This window comes from Cydia splendana, chromosome 17 (assembly GCF_910591565.1).
Source record: "Cydia splendana chromosome 17, ilCydSple1.2, whole genome shotgun sequence".
In the NCBI taxonomy this organism is placed as follows: Eukaryota; Metazoa; Arthropoda; class Insecta; order Lepidoptera; family Tortricidae; genus Cydia; species Cydia splendana.
The window spans coordinates 8480667-8498143 of NC_085976.1; the positions used below are offsets into that span (position 1 = coordinate 8480667).

General features: G+C 36.7%; 2 non-coding genes across 2 annotated transcripts; both read right to left on the reverse strand.

Moving 5' to 3' along the window:
- Nucleotides 1-11075: 11075 nt before the first annotated feature.
- Trnam-cau (transfer RNA methionine (anticodon CAU)) lies at nucleotides 11076-11152 on the reverse strand. The gene has a single exon. It is a non-coding gene; the product is annotated as a tRNA-Met (tRNA).
- An 829-nt stretch (nucleotides 11153-11981) lies between these two features.
- On the reverse strand, nucleotides 11982-12058 carry Trnas-gcu (transfer RNA serine (anticodon GCU)). Its single transcript has one exon. It is a non-coding gene; the product is annotated as a tRNA-Ser (tRNA).
- Nucleotides 12059-17477: the final 5419 nt, after the last annotated feature.

The following is a 17477-nucleotide window of genomic DNA, read 5'->3' on the forward strand; positions in this document are numbered from 1 at the left end:
CAGCACCTAATGTTTTACTTTATGGCCTTCATTTAAAATCCTTGAAGCACTTAAACAAAAATACTTATTATGTAGTTATTACCGTCAGACAACAGGTTAGCTAAATTGTGATACAGCAGACGATACAATCAAACTTAAAAATCCAGCACATGGCAACGGAGAACGTGTATAATCCATAAAACATAGAATAAAAACTTTTTGGTACTTAAGTATATTGATTGCACCATAGATACAGAAGACTAAAATCTGTGACACTAAGCGCCACTTGCACCATCCCACTAACCCGGGGTTAACCAGTTAAACCGTTAACCCAGTGTCAAATTATACTGGTAACCATGGTAACTCCAGGTTTAACTGGTTAACCCCGGGTTAGTGGGATGGTGCAAGTGGCGCTAAGACGACTGACACGTAAACAGTTTACAATAATTTTACAGTAAACGAATTGTATGACTGATGAAAATGACTTGACTGGGAAGTGAATTACGCATACTTACCTATTTAATTTATTGAAGGGTAACTCTTGAATATCCTGCTAATAAATTACCTATTTCTATTGATAATAATCCACTTACACTTCAAAATGTTTATTTCCAAACCGGATGTGAAGGTCATTGATGTGAAATCATAGGAAAATCCTCAAATATCTCATTGTATGTGTGGGAGACCTACAATCCGTGATGACCACCATTCAAATAGCCATTGTGCCTCTTAGGTGGCAACGCCATCACTTACCACTGATAAAGAGACAAATTTAGACAATTTGACAAAGACTTAATACCCACTAATCTCAGATTAAGATCGATTTTGGACCAGAACACGATAAACACTTCACACACAAATACTCAACCTTTCAAGAACAGTTAGAGTGTTACAAAAACTACCGGCCACTGGTCGTACTCGCGACTTTTGTTGAGATAAGTACAGTTATTGTTGACAAAATAATCTTTTGTCGTGTAAAATCAGCAAAAACGTGACAATGGTGTTGTAATTGAATTAAGAGCACTCGGAGGCGTCACGATGACCGTTCTTGAAATGCCGGACTCACCTAGTTGTTATTTAAATTGCTACACAGGAGCTGATGCAGCTGCGGTGGTGTCGACTTCCTTGCCAAGTAAAGAGGCAATACAGATGGACTTATATCCAGGTGCCTATTATAGGACAGCAACATGGAAATGTGGTAAATTTGCGAATATACCTACATAGATTTATACATAGAAAATTACTTTGCGCGTACCGCCTGGCTACCTTAGCTTAGGCACTTAGGCACTACAGCATGAAGAAAGTGAACTGCTGCCATCTAGAAATTTAATTTAGACCTTTACGTAGGTGGCAGGTGCACATATTATATTTGCAGGCAAGTTTCTGTGTGCAAAGCGTAAGACGGTATGAATTTAGTAGCAAGGGGCCTTTTAATAAGATTTAAAAATATTACACCAACTTACTAGCATGAAATCAATATATCTCGCTCGCATTAACAATTGGTTAACCTTATCGGAAAGACCTGTCGATAGCCCAGTAAGAATTTTGCTGTTTAGTACCGATTTTTTTACATATAAATACGCTCCTCATCACACACCGGAATCACAGCTGAAAAACTAACCGCGACCTCGCGCGCTCAATAATGCCAAATAACATTATCTGCCCAGGTAGCACCGGCGGTGAAATATTTGCCAAATATATAAAACTGCTCGCTGAATGCGCGTGAAGCTGTGGTTAATCACGTGCTTTATTTAAACCGGGACACTGTAATCTACGTAATCATTTGTACTTACATGCGTAATCAACGCTACCGCAGATCTAAGTACTAAAAAATGTCCGATAGAATTTTTGGCTTTGGATGGCGGAGTGAGAAAAGTTCACGTGATATTATCTCTCTCAACTATATTATCTATTATATCTAACTAGTAAAATGTAAGATTTCCATCCAGCTCTAAACGAAGTCACGAGTCAATCACGGGTAGCGAAGAAATAAGAATAAGGTGTTAATATTTTTGTATTTTTTACCCAGCGTTTTATGTTTCTAAAGCAAAACATCTAGTTTATCCGCTTTAGAAGGTCGCCCAAAACAGTCAAATAAGTATTTAGAATAAAAGGAAGAATTATTTTCAATTTCACAATTAGGTACTTATAGCAAATTTTAAATGTCGACAATTAAAGTTTTGCGGACAAATGTCTCGGACATCCGGCACATTCATCTCATATAATTTCAACAACTTTTTATTCAAAAACCGCATGTTCCCAAGGGTTAATCCATAAGCTGTTAAAATATTTATGCACTATTTACGTATTGACAAAACAAAATAGAGGACAATACCTCCATTGTTACGTACTTCGATTGTTGGGTGTAAGTCGTGATCAGTCTATTGACCACTCGAGTACATCCTATTGGGGTGGAAGGGCCTTTTGTTAATTTTTCAATCGAATATTTTGTTTTAAATTTAATTCTATGTTGGTTTGGTACCTATGTTATTGCTACATTACTCATTTAGATTGGGTAGGTACTTATATGTATTTTATAGTAGGTAAACAAAGTATTTTCAATAATATAAAATTATACATACGTGAAGACCAGTCTGCAGCGATTGATTTTGAGGAGTAAAAAGTACCTAATGCTTACTTTGACTGGAATATACTTTTTGTCCTTAAGTAGGTATATCTTATATCATATGTATACGTATGTATATCAACAATGAGGTAGTGCAAGTGTACCAACATTTTGAATAGGTATCTATTCAATTCTTCAGTCAGTAGCATAATCAAATTCTACGTAGATACATAAGTAGATACAGTCAGCTGCAGAGAGAAGGTAACCCCCGGCATAGAATTTTTTATTAGTGATGTACCGACTATTGATTTGGCCGACTAGCCGACTAATCGGCGCTCGGATGGCCGATTAGTCGGCCGACTAGTCGGCTAATCATTAGTTTCGTCTAAGTTCGGTTCAGATGCACTTAAAAACAACCGTTCGTCGCGCTATTCTTCATATTATAAATAGTAACGCTGAAAAATGAAATAAATAAAAATATCCTAAGGCTATATTTTATATGACAACCGGACTGACAATCGGACAAGAAAGAGATCAAGCGGTCAATAATTCTAACAGATGTTTTCGTAAGCACCCTAAATAGGAATTTTCTTTTAAATAAATAAATAAATATTATAGGACATTTTTACACAAATTGACTAAGCCCCACGGTAAGCTCAAGAAGGCTTGTGTTGTGGGTACTCAGACAACGATATATATAATAATATAAATACTTAAATACATAAAAAACACCCATGACTCAGGAACAAATATCTGTATCATCATACAAATAAATGCCCTTACCAGGATTCGAACCCGGGACCATCGGCTTCATAGGCAGGGTCACTACCCACTAGGCCAGACCGGTCGTCAAAAATTTGGGTCAAATAGGTGAAAAGCTTATGGTAAATATTTGCTGTTTATTTCTTTTTGCCCTGTTTCCTGTCACTTATAAAGTGCCGAGTAATCGGCCATTTTTGCCGACTAGTCGCCGACTAATCGCCGACTACAAATGAGGCCGGATAGTCGGCTTTCCCGACTAGTCGGCGACTAGTCGGTACATCCCTATTTTTTATGCAAAGCTCCTAAGCTATAGTAGTAGGTGCTGACCTTACAAAGCTGTTTTCCAAAGTCTCCAAATGAGATTTAAAATATGTAGGTAATAGTAATAGGTACATAAAGAGTAGTTACCCCCCACTGTTGCGAAAGCCAGATATGAAGACAATCGAATTGTCATCGGAAGGGAGTCCTCGTGTAAGTGCAGTACAGTCGAGTCGTCAAGTGTCGAGTGGCCACATGGAGAGTAATCCACTTACGGTTAATCTGTATTGTGCCGAAGTGCGCCCGGCCGTGTCTAATTCAATCACAACTGTTGTGGGATTGTTGGTTTTTTCATGTGCACTGCAGTGATTTTTTAGGGCATTATTGTAATTTATTTGCATTAAGCATATAAGTAGAATTGTTCTATTTGAAAGCTATTGCTGATGTAGTGAATACAATATAAAACGAAGTTTTATTTTAACTTATTTTAACGACAGTTGATAACAAAATATTTAGGTATGTTTACTAACATACACCGTCAAAACTTAGCTACGTATATCATTATTTCTGTATGCCTGCTCTTGGTATAATCTAACCATGTAAGCATGGCCAGTTGACTAAGGTAGGATAAATGGGTACCTACCTATCACCTCCCTCTACACTCAGGGGGCGACACCGCATCGCCTTTATTTTAAAATACCTTCTTATTTTCTTTATTTAGATGCTGGATTTATAAGGCAATACTGGAACGGAAGGTAGTCAACTTAGTCAAGTCAATTAAGAATTTAAACTGTTACAAGTCTGACAATCTTTATCTTAACATCAAGCGAAGCAAAACTGACACTGCAAAAAATCATATCTCACCTAATCAGAGCTTACAAATACCTATCTCCCATCTCGAGATCAGATCACGCAACGACAAGAAACATTTATTGTGTTTACACAACCGTAGGTGGTAATCCGAGGATCTGACGATTACTTATTCAAAATATTAACTCACTGGGAAAGGGGACCCGTCGAAAAAACGCTTAATAATATTATTGGGTTCTAATTTCTCTTGTGAGTGTAATCGCGGGCATATAAAAGTGTCACCGGGTCTGAATGGAGGTGCCAATTTGTATAGAGTTACCTCTTGAATGGGACGAGGCGCTTTAGGTGTGGAATTACACAATACCTTGAGGTTACGCAAAAAATACTTACCTAATAAGTCCGTAAAATAATTTATAAACCGAGGCAATGCATTGATATCATTTTAGTAAAGATACAATTGGATTCTCGAAGTTTGGATTAAGTGGGCATATTCTGTTTGAAGTAGGGTCCACTTTGAATTCGATATTACTATTAGAGGCAATAAAAATATTGATTTTAGCATCAATAACGCTCCAGTAGCATATAAAAAATTAATAAGTTTAAAAATAAATATTGAATGATTATTATATTTAGTTTATTTACTATACGACATTATGAGATCTCGGATTCGTACGCGTAGCGGTTGCGGAATTATAGTTAGTTTTCAGAACTTAAAAGCTCCCCTAGTTGTACTGTACTAAAACTTCCTTTATTGGTACCTACTTACTTATTTTCCAACACGTCTCTTTTATTGAGTATTTAGTACCGCTACACATAACGTAATACATTTAAATTCAACAAATGCAATTATTAATTTCTTAGAATCGTATCAGTTAGGTGGCACTAAACAATCTAAACATGTGTTCCTATTCTTGCCCTTTACAACCTTTGACGTATGCACCTACTTACATAATACTTACTTACTATTCTCTAAATAGGGAATTGTACTCAGATATTTATTGAGATTGCCTTCAACTGTCAGAATATAGGTGTTAAGCTTTAAGCCAGCCAACTCAGATTTCTGGCAAATCTTCTGGGATACCTAGGTCATCCTTAATTACGTACATTTCGCTCTCGACTCTCTCGAGCCATCTTCGCTAGGTGTACCTATGTAGTACGTGTACTACCTAGTTGTATAGACCCGTATAGACTTTGTGTGGCACAGACGGGGCCCCCACCCCAGTAATTAGCCCCCTACCAGGCTTCCCTTCCCTGAAAACACGGAGCTACACGATAACAACAACTTTTTGCACGTACCCGTACCTATTTACATGTAAAAGGAGGTTTTATTTTTCGTTGATTCTTGTGTTTATAACGTCAAAATGAGTAAGATGTGTGGTAAGATGTATGTATGAATGAGCTGTCGGTAATATGGAATCCTACTTAACTATTTAGTTTACGTAGTACTTAGGTAGTTCTTTGGAATTCAGGTATAATAATGCTCAGATAATTTTAAATTCCTCGCCTGCTTAGCTCTTTCTGCTATTGACTGTAAAAATATATCGTTATGAATTGCAAATGAATATTCTAAAACCTTCATACATTTCAGACAACACCGAAACGATAAGAGACATCAAGATATGAACCACACAATTGATCAGATTATATTTACATCCATGCTTCCGCTTCCGGTGCAATATGGAGTACCTACGTCGGTAAGTAGGTGTATTGTATTATTACTTACTTAATTTATAGAAACATAAATGCTTGTTCTCGTAATCGCAATATTTGTGATTAAAAAGCGATACCTAAGTATGTCAGCAACATACAGCAGCAGAGCACAGGTGCAGTTGGTTCAGCCAGCAGAGTTTTTGAAAAATCGTAGCGCTCTTTTAGATCATAATACGGTTGCCAATAATATGAATAGTAATCTTGTGGACTTTCTCAAGTAAGTTCATCAATTCGAAACCTGATTTCGTGACCTTCGCTTGATAGAAAAAAATCACAAACATAAGTCTAAAACGCACGTTCAAAATCTGCGTCATTTTTGCACAAAAGCTAAAAATATGTTAGTCACTATTGACAAGTCGTGGTAAGAAACAAACACAGCCAAACACTGACATAAAATAGGGGTAGGTACTTAAACAGTAATAATAAAACACAATCAATCAGATATGTAAACATTTTGTCTCATATTTCAAACAAGTACAATTGAATAGCTGTAGGTACCCGCAGAAGCCAGACTTGATTAAACACAGTGCAATCCCAAATTATGCCGTCTCCCGAACAAATCGACTGAGCACGAGGGTAGCCAAGGGATTATCTTCAAATAAGCGTATTACTGCTCCTAGCCCATACCTACTTAACACAAGTGCTGTAACTACTCTTGAAAACACATTCCATTATACACCTTATCATTATCAGTACAAGGTATAGAATAACATAAACTTGCAAATGTAATTATGACTTTTATGCTAAGCGCGTCAGTCCTCTAGCCCCGTGCTTTGTGATCCAAATAACTACGGCTTCGCCCTACGCGCCACATGCTATAAAAATACACTACCAACTATATCACTTACTGCAACTACCCCCAACAGTTTGGCAGTTGTCTGTGGCTCGACTAGATGTGAGCAAAATATCGTAATACAAACTCCTTGTTGGGAAGCCCTCTGAGACCAGACGGGCATTATTTGCGGATTTAACGACGAACTAAGGTTTCGTAATGCTTTTCATATTTCGGTTTAGATTTTGAGACTTTCGATTGAGAATATTAACTTTTGAGGATTTTGTTGTTTTATTAGATATAAACATTGAACTTTGTTTGTTACATTCTAAAATTTATAAATGCCTTTGTCAATTACAAAAAAAAATTGTCTGCCATCAACTGGCAAGTTTGTTACAATTAGATACATATACTTTATGCCTTTAAAGCCTTAATATTTTTTTACATTTTATTTTTTTTATTTTTCCATCCTGAGTTATCCAACCTAACCGTCATCAGTTGATGTGCGTTCCATCATGGGCACGGTTCGTGACCCAATGTTGACTCCACTCCGTGAAACGTCTGCTCCCAACCCCACATTGATGATTCTACGATAAACGTCACAGACATGATCAGTAAATGTCTACCTATATATCAGAATCATTGCCTTACCAAAAATAGTCACACATCCAAAACCACCTATCCCGTCTTACCTAAACGACAATCCTTCCCCAAAACACGTGTAAAACACCCCACGTAGGGAGGAATCCCGATCGATACGCCGAGTTGTTTCGGTAGACATAAACAAATTGCCTACAACTGAAACTCAGCCGTCGGGCGGGGGCGATTACCATAAAATTATCGCGAGAAATACGCGCTTTTACACGCTGCGGTTATTCGGTAAATATCTGTGAACTGTGACCCAATTACTTTAAGGGTGCAAGGGGGCAAATTAAGACAGCGGGGTAATTTAAAGTAATCGAAATATCTTCCATGTTTTACATTATTTACTAGAGTCCCATATACTTATACCAGATAGCGAAAAAGATGTGCTGTGTGTGCCTACTGTGCCTCTAGTTAGTAATGTAAAACATGGAAGATATTTCGATTTAGTTTAAATCACCCCACAGTCTAAATTGCCCCCCTGCACCTTACACTAAATAATTTTGACAGAGATTATTGTGTTTGTTCACTTGTTCAGTCGACCCCTTCACAACGAGTGCTGAAAAGGCTTGAAATAAAATATGGTGGTGGTAGTGGCTCCTTTGTGACGTCAATATACCTATAGTAAATATTTTACGCGCAGTTTCTTACACAAACTCCGGGAAGTTCGGTTTTAATTCAACATTATTGGCGCGAGGTCGATTGTGTGCAATTTATTTATCCCCTGACGATTCATGGAGAAGTTTAGAGCAATTTGTTATTGCCGGGGAATCTGCGGAAAAGTACGATATAACACTACCTAAGCACTCTTAGTTTATACAGTAGTGGCCCGAAATATTTGTCGTCCCCTTATCGCCGCGCTGTAAACGGATCTTAATACCTCCTTTGTGACGTCTAAATATTTTGCGCGCAGTTTCTTCCACAAACTCCGTCGAGTTCGGCTCTAATTCAATATTCTGAGGCGCACGTTCGATTCTCCGCAGAGTTTATTTAGCACCTAACGTTTCATGGAGAAGTTTAGAGCAAATTGTTATTGACGGGGAATGGGCGATGTAGCATAGATATTTGGTTGATACTTGGTTTTTATGCTTAGGTAAGTCAATTCAATAATTAATGTACTTAAGAAATTTTAATTCTTCATACATTCGCAACTTAGATTCTATAAAATATTCGGACTCGGAGCTTGATATTTATAATTATGTACTTAAATCCACGTATATGGAAGTTCTAAATAGCTTCAGTTTACGATATCAATTCAAAAGCGAATATAATTTTCAAGCGACTATATTTATTAGGTTAATAAAAACCCTAATATGAGTTTAACTTTATCACATCGATGGTAGGTTAGCGACCTACATATATCCTATACCTACTTAAATATTTCTGATTGAAATAGTCAATATGCTTTTAGCAGATTAATATTAACTAACAAAATATACATTCTAAAATAATTCAATTACCTAGTTTGCTGCACATTGCAATTACGCACTTTACAATTGAATAAAAAGCTACGCCCATACACATGAAAACATTTGTACCACTCAAAAATACCGTTCCATAAACAAAGCAAACATAAAATAAACTGTACATTCAGAGACACAAATGAATTTATTTCAGTTAGTACAATCGTGGACAAAGGACCTCGAGCGATGGGCGGGACGCCCCGCCCCGTCTTAGCGGCAATTACTACAGTGTTGCCAGGTAGAAATAAATCAATCTACATATTTTACACCCCGGGAAATATGGGACAAATCTCGACAACTTTGTGTCAAATAAATAAAGGCCGTTTTCGGGTGGCGGATGTTTAAAGAGAAAATCGGGATTTATATTTTGTGAAGTCATTGCTTGTTTTTATTTGACAGAGTATAAAGCGTAGGATCGATTTAAGGACTTCAAAGTGATGTAGAATTTTTTAACGACGATTAGGTTAACCATCTTTACCACTGAATACTTTTAATGCCGAGTGAAACACAAAAAGTTTCACCATACCAACGCAGTCAGTTCAAGCAGCACTTTTCCCTTAATAATTTGTGGTTATCAAACTAAATAATAAAATTAGAAACATAATATAAAGTTATATATTCCACAGTACCTATATTTTTTTGCCCACGGTCTTCTGACAGTCTTTAACAAATTTTCCAGATAAAAATATTGAATTATTTTTAATTATATAAACCAAATTATACCTTATTACATTCTCTTTTCACATCACCTATTCGTAAAAGGGCTTTTTCTTCCCCGCTAGGAGGGATCAAAGTGGCACTTTTCCTCCCTGCTAGGAGGGATCAAAGTGGCACTTTTCTGTTCTAGGACACTGTTTTTGTTATTTTTTGCATTCTTTTTTTAGCTTGAATAATATTTTGAAACATTATAATTGTGTCAACACTAAGATTTTTTTTATTTTCCTCATAGTTGATGTGAAAAGCAGTATGTGTCACACGGTATCAAAATTATTTCGTCTTGGGCGTTAACACTTGAATTCTTCATTACGCTCAGGATTCTACTTTAGAATCCATCATTACATTCGGGATTCCAGTGTAGAATCCATTGCTTCATTCAGGATTCAATGTACGCCCTTGGCGGAAATATATCATTTTGATCCTTGGTAACACAAACTACTATTTCACAATACCTTACATTTTTGTTGTGAATCTGTTCAGATTGAGATAGTTCTGAGGTGTTTTAACTTTGGTGAATTTGACTTTTTGACGATAAAAATGCCTTCCAGTGCTTGGAGTAGAAAGTTTTCCTGACTAACTCAAGTAGAAAAGAGTTTCAGAAAGTATGTTTTTGATAGGGCTCGCGGTCGCGTCCGGGTTTCGGGTACCCGTTGCCGGGGCCCCGTTCTTGTAGCAACACAAAACCGGATTTGTGACCCGTTCGGAACGGGTAATTAGGATCCGTGTAATTATAAGATCCGTGTACCCGTGTTACCCGTGTGTCCGGATCCACGGATATTAATTACACACGGGTCTGGCCCGTTCTCGACGTAAAGTGACGATGACGATCGATCGCATTCTTTATAAGAGCGAAGAATCTTATACCTTTAAATGAGTAATTTAACATTTAATAATGATACCTCTTAAATATTTGTTTAAACTCAAACCGGCCGGGGGAGTCGGTCCGCCGGCGCCGGAGCCGAGCGTAGATCCGGAGCCGAACGCACTACACGGGCACGGATCTTGACCGGTTCGTGTAATTTGGACGCTTAGCACCGGCGGGGCTAAGAACACGGATGCACGGGTTATCGGGAGCCCTAGTTTTTGATAACATGACATTCTTAATGAGCATAAAACAGCTTATGAGAATATAAATCGTGGCATTATAGTACGAAGCGAGTGAAGATTACCAAAACACGCTGGAAAAAATATAAGGTTTGATGGAATGTAATATTCGGCGAAAACTCAAAGAAGCCCATGCATTATAATATGATTGTTATATTTTTATTATAAATTACAATAACTACAGATTTTTACGGATATTTATGTTGTTTGCATCCGAATTTAAAATGTATCTAGGTATCTTCTTAAAGACTTTCTGAGATAACTATAAAAATATACAAAGAAAAAAAATTATCGCTTGGAGCGAGGATTCGAACCTGCGACCTTCCGACGCATGGAGCCGGACGCTCTGACCAACTGAGCTATCCAAGCTCTGCACCAATTGTTGAATCCTTCAAGTTCCCTCTTGTTACATACAACTACCCACAATACGATGGATCACTATTATTTGTTGTAATTTAACGCATTCACTGCCAGGGGGCGTGGCCTAGGAACAAACTTGTATGATGGTGGACGCACATGTGCGTCGGGGGCAGTGAGTGTGTCACGTCACGTCAAGTCATAATATTTTAACCATGAAGGATAAATTAACATAAAATATATCAGATTTGGTCTCAAAAAGTCTGTAGTACCCGTACCATGAGCCCCTGACAATGTCAAAACTAACATATTCGCTAACGTCTACATAATTTACTCTCTATACATCTCCTTCGCACTAATATGCGAGTACGAGCGAGATGCATAGAAAGTAAGCTGCGTTCTCGATAACCCATAAACCAAATTTGTCAGTAAATAAGAACAAAGAAAACTATACTCATGGCAGTCAATGGCTTTCTTTTGAGTGCTAGTACCAGGCGTGGCTCACTCCGCGATTTCGTCGCTTTGCTACAGGTAGCTAAAAGTACACCCGTTCGGCCCCAATTTTGGGGTTTGCCATAAGCCGCGCGTGGCGCTGTCGCCACCTAGCGGCCATATCTGTGCTGATCGTAACAGGCGCGTTTTGTTAGAGAGTGAGTCTTCTGTACCTAGTACTATTATTTATTCTGTGCTAGTACAGGTACCTAATATGATTCTGTGTGTTTATGTTAATATGTTTGAAATAAAATAAAATTATATATAAGTACTAAGTACCTATCCATATAAAATGATAGAAAAAAAAAGTTATTTTGCCCCTACTATTCCAGGGATGAAATAAATAACTCGCTTCGTGCAAGGATTCGAACCTGCGACCTCCCGGCGTAGCAAGCCAGACGCTCTTGCCAGCTGAGCTAACGAAGCCTGGCCGAAGCTAAGGAATATTTCCATCACTATAGTTCGTTTTCTTTAGCATTAGAAAGAACTTGAAAGAAGGTAAGCGATCTTGACATGTATTCTAATTGAAAAACGCTTTTTAAAAATCAGTAAGTAACTATTACTTATGAAAGCAGAAGAATATAAATTATCGTATTAGATTCATATTTGTTACATATTTGCCGTAACTTATTTTTAAAATGTGTTTTACAAATAAGACACATCAAGATTGTTTACCTTATTTCTAATGCTAAAAAAAACGAACTATAGCCTGACATAAAATAAAATACCTACATAGGTAGGTAATTAGGAAATGGGGGTCTAAAAAAATGTACAATCCTAATTTTGTGAATACTATTCTTCAATCTTCTTAGATAAAAGTGTAGTGTCATGAAGTTGAGCTGAATAGATATATTATTAATTTTAAACTACCTTACCTTATTTTGGCTACAAATATGTTCGTTTCTAAAAAGTTGGGATATTTCAGGATTTTTTTTACAGGGAATACAGGAAACTTAAACTTGCTCGCTGTAAAATTATCGAATCAATCGAAATATAAAAAGACACATCTAAAATGTGTTAAGTACAGTCAGCAGCAGAAGTTGAAATTGAAATTAAAGTTGCTAAGCGGGCCAGGTGTTTAAAATGATATTGATTGACGCGACTTTATTGTTAAGAGAATAAGAGCGTGTCCATGGTATAATAATATACTCCGCCTGGTACTCCATTCCCGTCTTTTCTAGGTCACCTAACTGACACGGGCTTACGTCATCATGCGACAGCGCTATATGATAATATGCGATAGCGCTATATATAGCGGCCATGTTGTTGTGACGTAGCCCCGTGTCACTCTGGGAATGGAAGACCATGTTTTATTAGACTATGAGCGTGTCAAGGTAATTTTGAACATCTCGCCGACTTACTGCTGCTGACTGTAGGTACCTGCGTTATATATGCATATACAGGGTGGGCCCGAAAACCTGACAAACTTTAACCAGGAGTACCTATCTAAATATGTTACTTATTTTATAGGAGATACTAAATAGTAAATACTATTTCATTCCCTATATTGCAGTAGGTACCCTCTGTATCTTTAGGTTCTTATTTAAATAAAAATAAACAAATAATTTGTACATTCTCAGGTAGTTATGTATAACATTTATTGACTAACCAACCAAATACAAAACCACCTGGATCTGTCACTGAACGACCTGACTTTAACCTACTTACATTATTGATCATGTAATGTTTTTATCTACCCTCAACTGCCTTAAGAAGCCATTTGAGGGTAGATTTTGTTTACTCTTTCTAAATACCTAAAGATACAGACTTATAGATAAGACACTAACGGCGCGATTCGGGAAATGAATTAGAGATTCACTAGATATGAAATAGTAAAGATATGTGACGTTCCACGGCAAAAGGTACCATTGCCCCGGCTGAATATTGGAGCGGCGTTAATAATAGCGTAAGCGCCAGCCGTCATAAGGTACCTTTTGCCGTGGAACGTCACATATCTTTACTATTTCATATCTAGTGAATCTGTAATTCATTTCCCGAATCGCGCCGTCATGCATTACTTGAATAGAGCGTAAAAAACTCCCTACAAGTACGCCAATAAAATAAATCTCTGTTCGTGTAGCATCATTGCTACGAATAGGTAAATATTTCCTGTCATTTCGTTTACACGAAACACTGCTCGGATACAAAGCAAAAGCAAGACAGTAAACAAAATGGCGTATTTAAATGGGCGGCAACTGCATTGTTGTTCTACGTTCCATCGATCATCGATATCGCTGTTGTTGTCTCGCTTGCACCCGCTCAAACTCTATAGCCGCAACCTCTTTATTTTCATTTGTCATTCGGAACGAGTACAATGCAGTAAGACTTACCCTACGTCACTGAAATTTGAATCTTAATACAATAACCTAAGGTTCAAATTAAATAAGAGCGGTTTGAAGTGAAATGGTATCGCGACTACCTCAACTATAGACATGTGAAACTGTTGCACGTTGCTCCGTCCCTATCTGGCTACAGAGGGGGAGAGGTATTTTTGTAGCTGCGTCCCGCTCTGGCCCGCTTCCTGAGAAGTAATGTGTTGTTGTGTGTTGTGATATCTCTAAAATAACAGGGAAGCACTCGCTACGAAGTTGTCATTTGTAACGGTTTTGCAAAATACCGTCAGCAAAAAAGATAATATAAAAAATCAACTTTTCATCGATGTTCCTTTATAAATAAATCTTTAAAGATGTAAATAGGTACATATGTTAGAAATGTTAGAAACCAGCCTAAGCCAGAGAGAAAAAATATACTATACTACTACTAATACTAGTAGTTAAGCTTAATATTATAATGTGAATATTTTACAGAAATAAACAGTAATTTTTTTTACATATAGTACTACGAATATACCTACTACAATTGTGTCACTAGGTATAGATGGTTAAGCAAATCTTGTCAGTAGAAAAAGGTGCGAAATTCAAATTTTCTATGGGACGATATCCTTTCGCGCCTACAGTTTTCAAATTTGCCGCCTTTTTCTACTGACAAGATCTGCTTGTCAGTAGAAAAAGTATATAAAATTATTTTATATTATAAAGCACGTATTGTGCTGGAATGGTCGCCACCTAATTATTAAATGATAATACAGGATGTAACAAAAATAGTAAGGATCCGTTTAAGGGCATATTTGGTATCGTGTTCTGATTAGGAAAAAGTAGAAGAAAAAATTTTTTGACGCGGAAAACGTTTGGCCTTTATATGGAGAGTTGGCCGAATTGGACGACCTACCCAAAGAAAAAAAAATTGTTGTGTCAAATTTTTTTAATTGTGTATTAATACACAATGGTGGGCTAAATTTTAGTACACCTACGTTAAATTATCATATTATAGTACATTATTGTCGAGGCTCGGAAGTAGCTACTTGCAGGCTGAGGATTCGTTTTAAACGGACGACCTTGGGAGTCCGTTTAATTGAATCCGAAGCCAGCAAGTAGCCTTCCAGCCGAGTCATATATAGTGCTTTTCTCAAAAATGGTGCAAGAAATATAAATATCATAGATATATTTTACAAAAGCAACGTTCTTACGTATATATTTTCACAGGAAAAAGTAGAAACAATTGAAAAAATTAGCTTTGCCGCCTTTTTATTTTTTTTATAAAAAAATAGAAGTGTATTTTTCTGCCGAAAATACGTCAACCTATTTGAGACAGCTAAATAGTCGCGGTACTAATCATGTGTTTGGCTGTTTAATGGGCCTGTGCCTTCATTTGATATGGCCATTTCAACTTTTAAAAAGTTTGGAACTCGACAAATAATGGAATTTGTATGCTACATTGCGGTCCCAAAATCGAGACTGCAATGTTTTTAACTTTTTAATTTTTGACTGACCATAAACTACGCGCTTCGCGACTTATTTTTTAAACGGCAAAGTCGACTTTGCCGTCCATTTTTGAGAAAAATATATTATTGATCTAGTTAGAGTACCTAGACGATTCAATCATCACTCACACAAACAAGTAAGGTAGCCGCCATAACTATCAATTTCTTTCGTCAATCAATTTGTTTTATCCATCGTTTAAAATGTAATTTTAATTAATTCAAATTCAAAATATGTTTATTTCATAAATTAATATTACTTACAAGAGAGGCAATACAGTTATCACCACACACATTTACTGCATCGGTTTCGCAAGTCACGTTCGAGCCCATGCACGTCAGGCTTTACTGAATACCTGATTGATTTGTCCGGGTGTCGCCGTCGACGGATACGTCTGGGAGGACATCATCATCATCATCATCGCCACACTCGGCTGAGCCTGTGACGTATGGGGATCTAAGCGAAATACAGAGTACCGACATGTCGCGGCTATTATTTTAACAGAATATAGGGTAGACCGAGGCGAATCGGATCACTGGGGAAATCGGATCAAAATAAGCATTTCTGTAAAATTTGAAAGATCACGGTTAGTTACAGACAGTCAATCAGCGTCCCACGTTTGCTCTGTTCCTAACGCATGTCGCCACAGTTACTGCCATTGGAAAAGACTCATGCGTCGGTCACGGTGACACTTCCCGATGAGTCGCTCGTACAGGTGTATTGTGATTTTACCGCCGATGTAAAAAATGTGCAAATACAGTCCGTGATAAAAGTAAACTCAAGAGGCTAAAGGTTTGTAATTGTTGTTACTTATTGTTAATGACGCATAGTGTTTCCTGATTTGATTTTGTTTTTATTGTATTTAAAGGTATATTTCCGTTACACGAAAATAATTCAAACATATGATATGGGGTTATTCGGATCATCTGATTGGGGGCGATTCGGATCACATTAGAAAACAAGGTTTTTGGACGTTTTTTTGGCTTATTTTATGTTCGCATGTTTTAGATGGTGCGTACGTATAAAAAGAAGAGGTATCAGGGGGAATGGTCGGGAGAAAATATGACTACAGCTGCTAATAAGGTTTTAACGAGACCGCTGTCCCTACGTAGAGTCTTTTATTACCAACAACTAATTTTCTCATATGGGGTGAATCGGATATGTGTGATTTTTCATGTTTTGGTTTGCAAAAGTTTACAGTTTTTGTTTATCAACCGACGAAAAAAAAAACGGAGGAGGTTCTCAAGTCGACGCGTATATATATATATATATATATTTTTTTATGTATGACCACGCATAACTTTTTACAGAGATGTTCGATTTTGATAATTATTTTCATTTAAGTTATTCGATTTTGTTGGTAAATGGCCATTAGCATGTTTTGGATTTATTGTTAATATATATAGTGGCATATAGGAGTGATATTATGTTGCACTTTCTGTAGGTGGCGTGATAAAAAAATTAACTGGAAAGGAGGAATAAAAATAATGGTCAAATGCAACATTAAAGATACCAATGATAGTTGATCTCAATTATTTGACCTTTGTGATTCTTAATCATATGATTAACATTGTTAACCATTATTAATTAAGATTTTATGACAGAGTTTTTTTGATCCGTTTTACCCCTTAAAATGGGGCGAATCGGATTTTTTACGAGGTTTTGTATTTTATTTTTCATAAATCATATTTAAGTTTTATTTTATGTCTGGACCTTGGATTTCGTTCATTAATAAACAATTTATCCAACTGAATATTAATAAAAACAGTATCACCTTAAAAAAAAAAATATTGACCGTCAAACAAAAAATGATCCGATTCGCCTCGGTCTACCCTATTATAATTATTATTAAAGCTACTACATTTTATATTTACTTATTATATTTTACTAATATTTTATTTAAAATACTCCTAGACTTTCTAAGTGTTAAGTGACAAATAATTCAACGTTGCTTACGTGAATAAACAAATAATAATTTAAGATCTTATTTTAATATGAAAATAGGTTTTTTTTATCTGCGAGCAGTA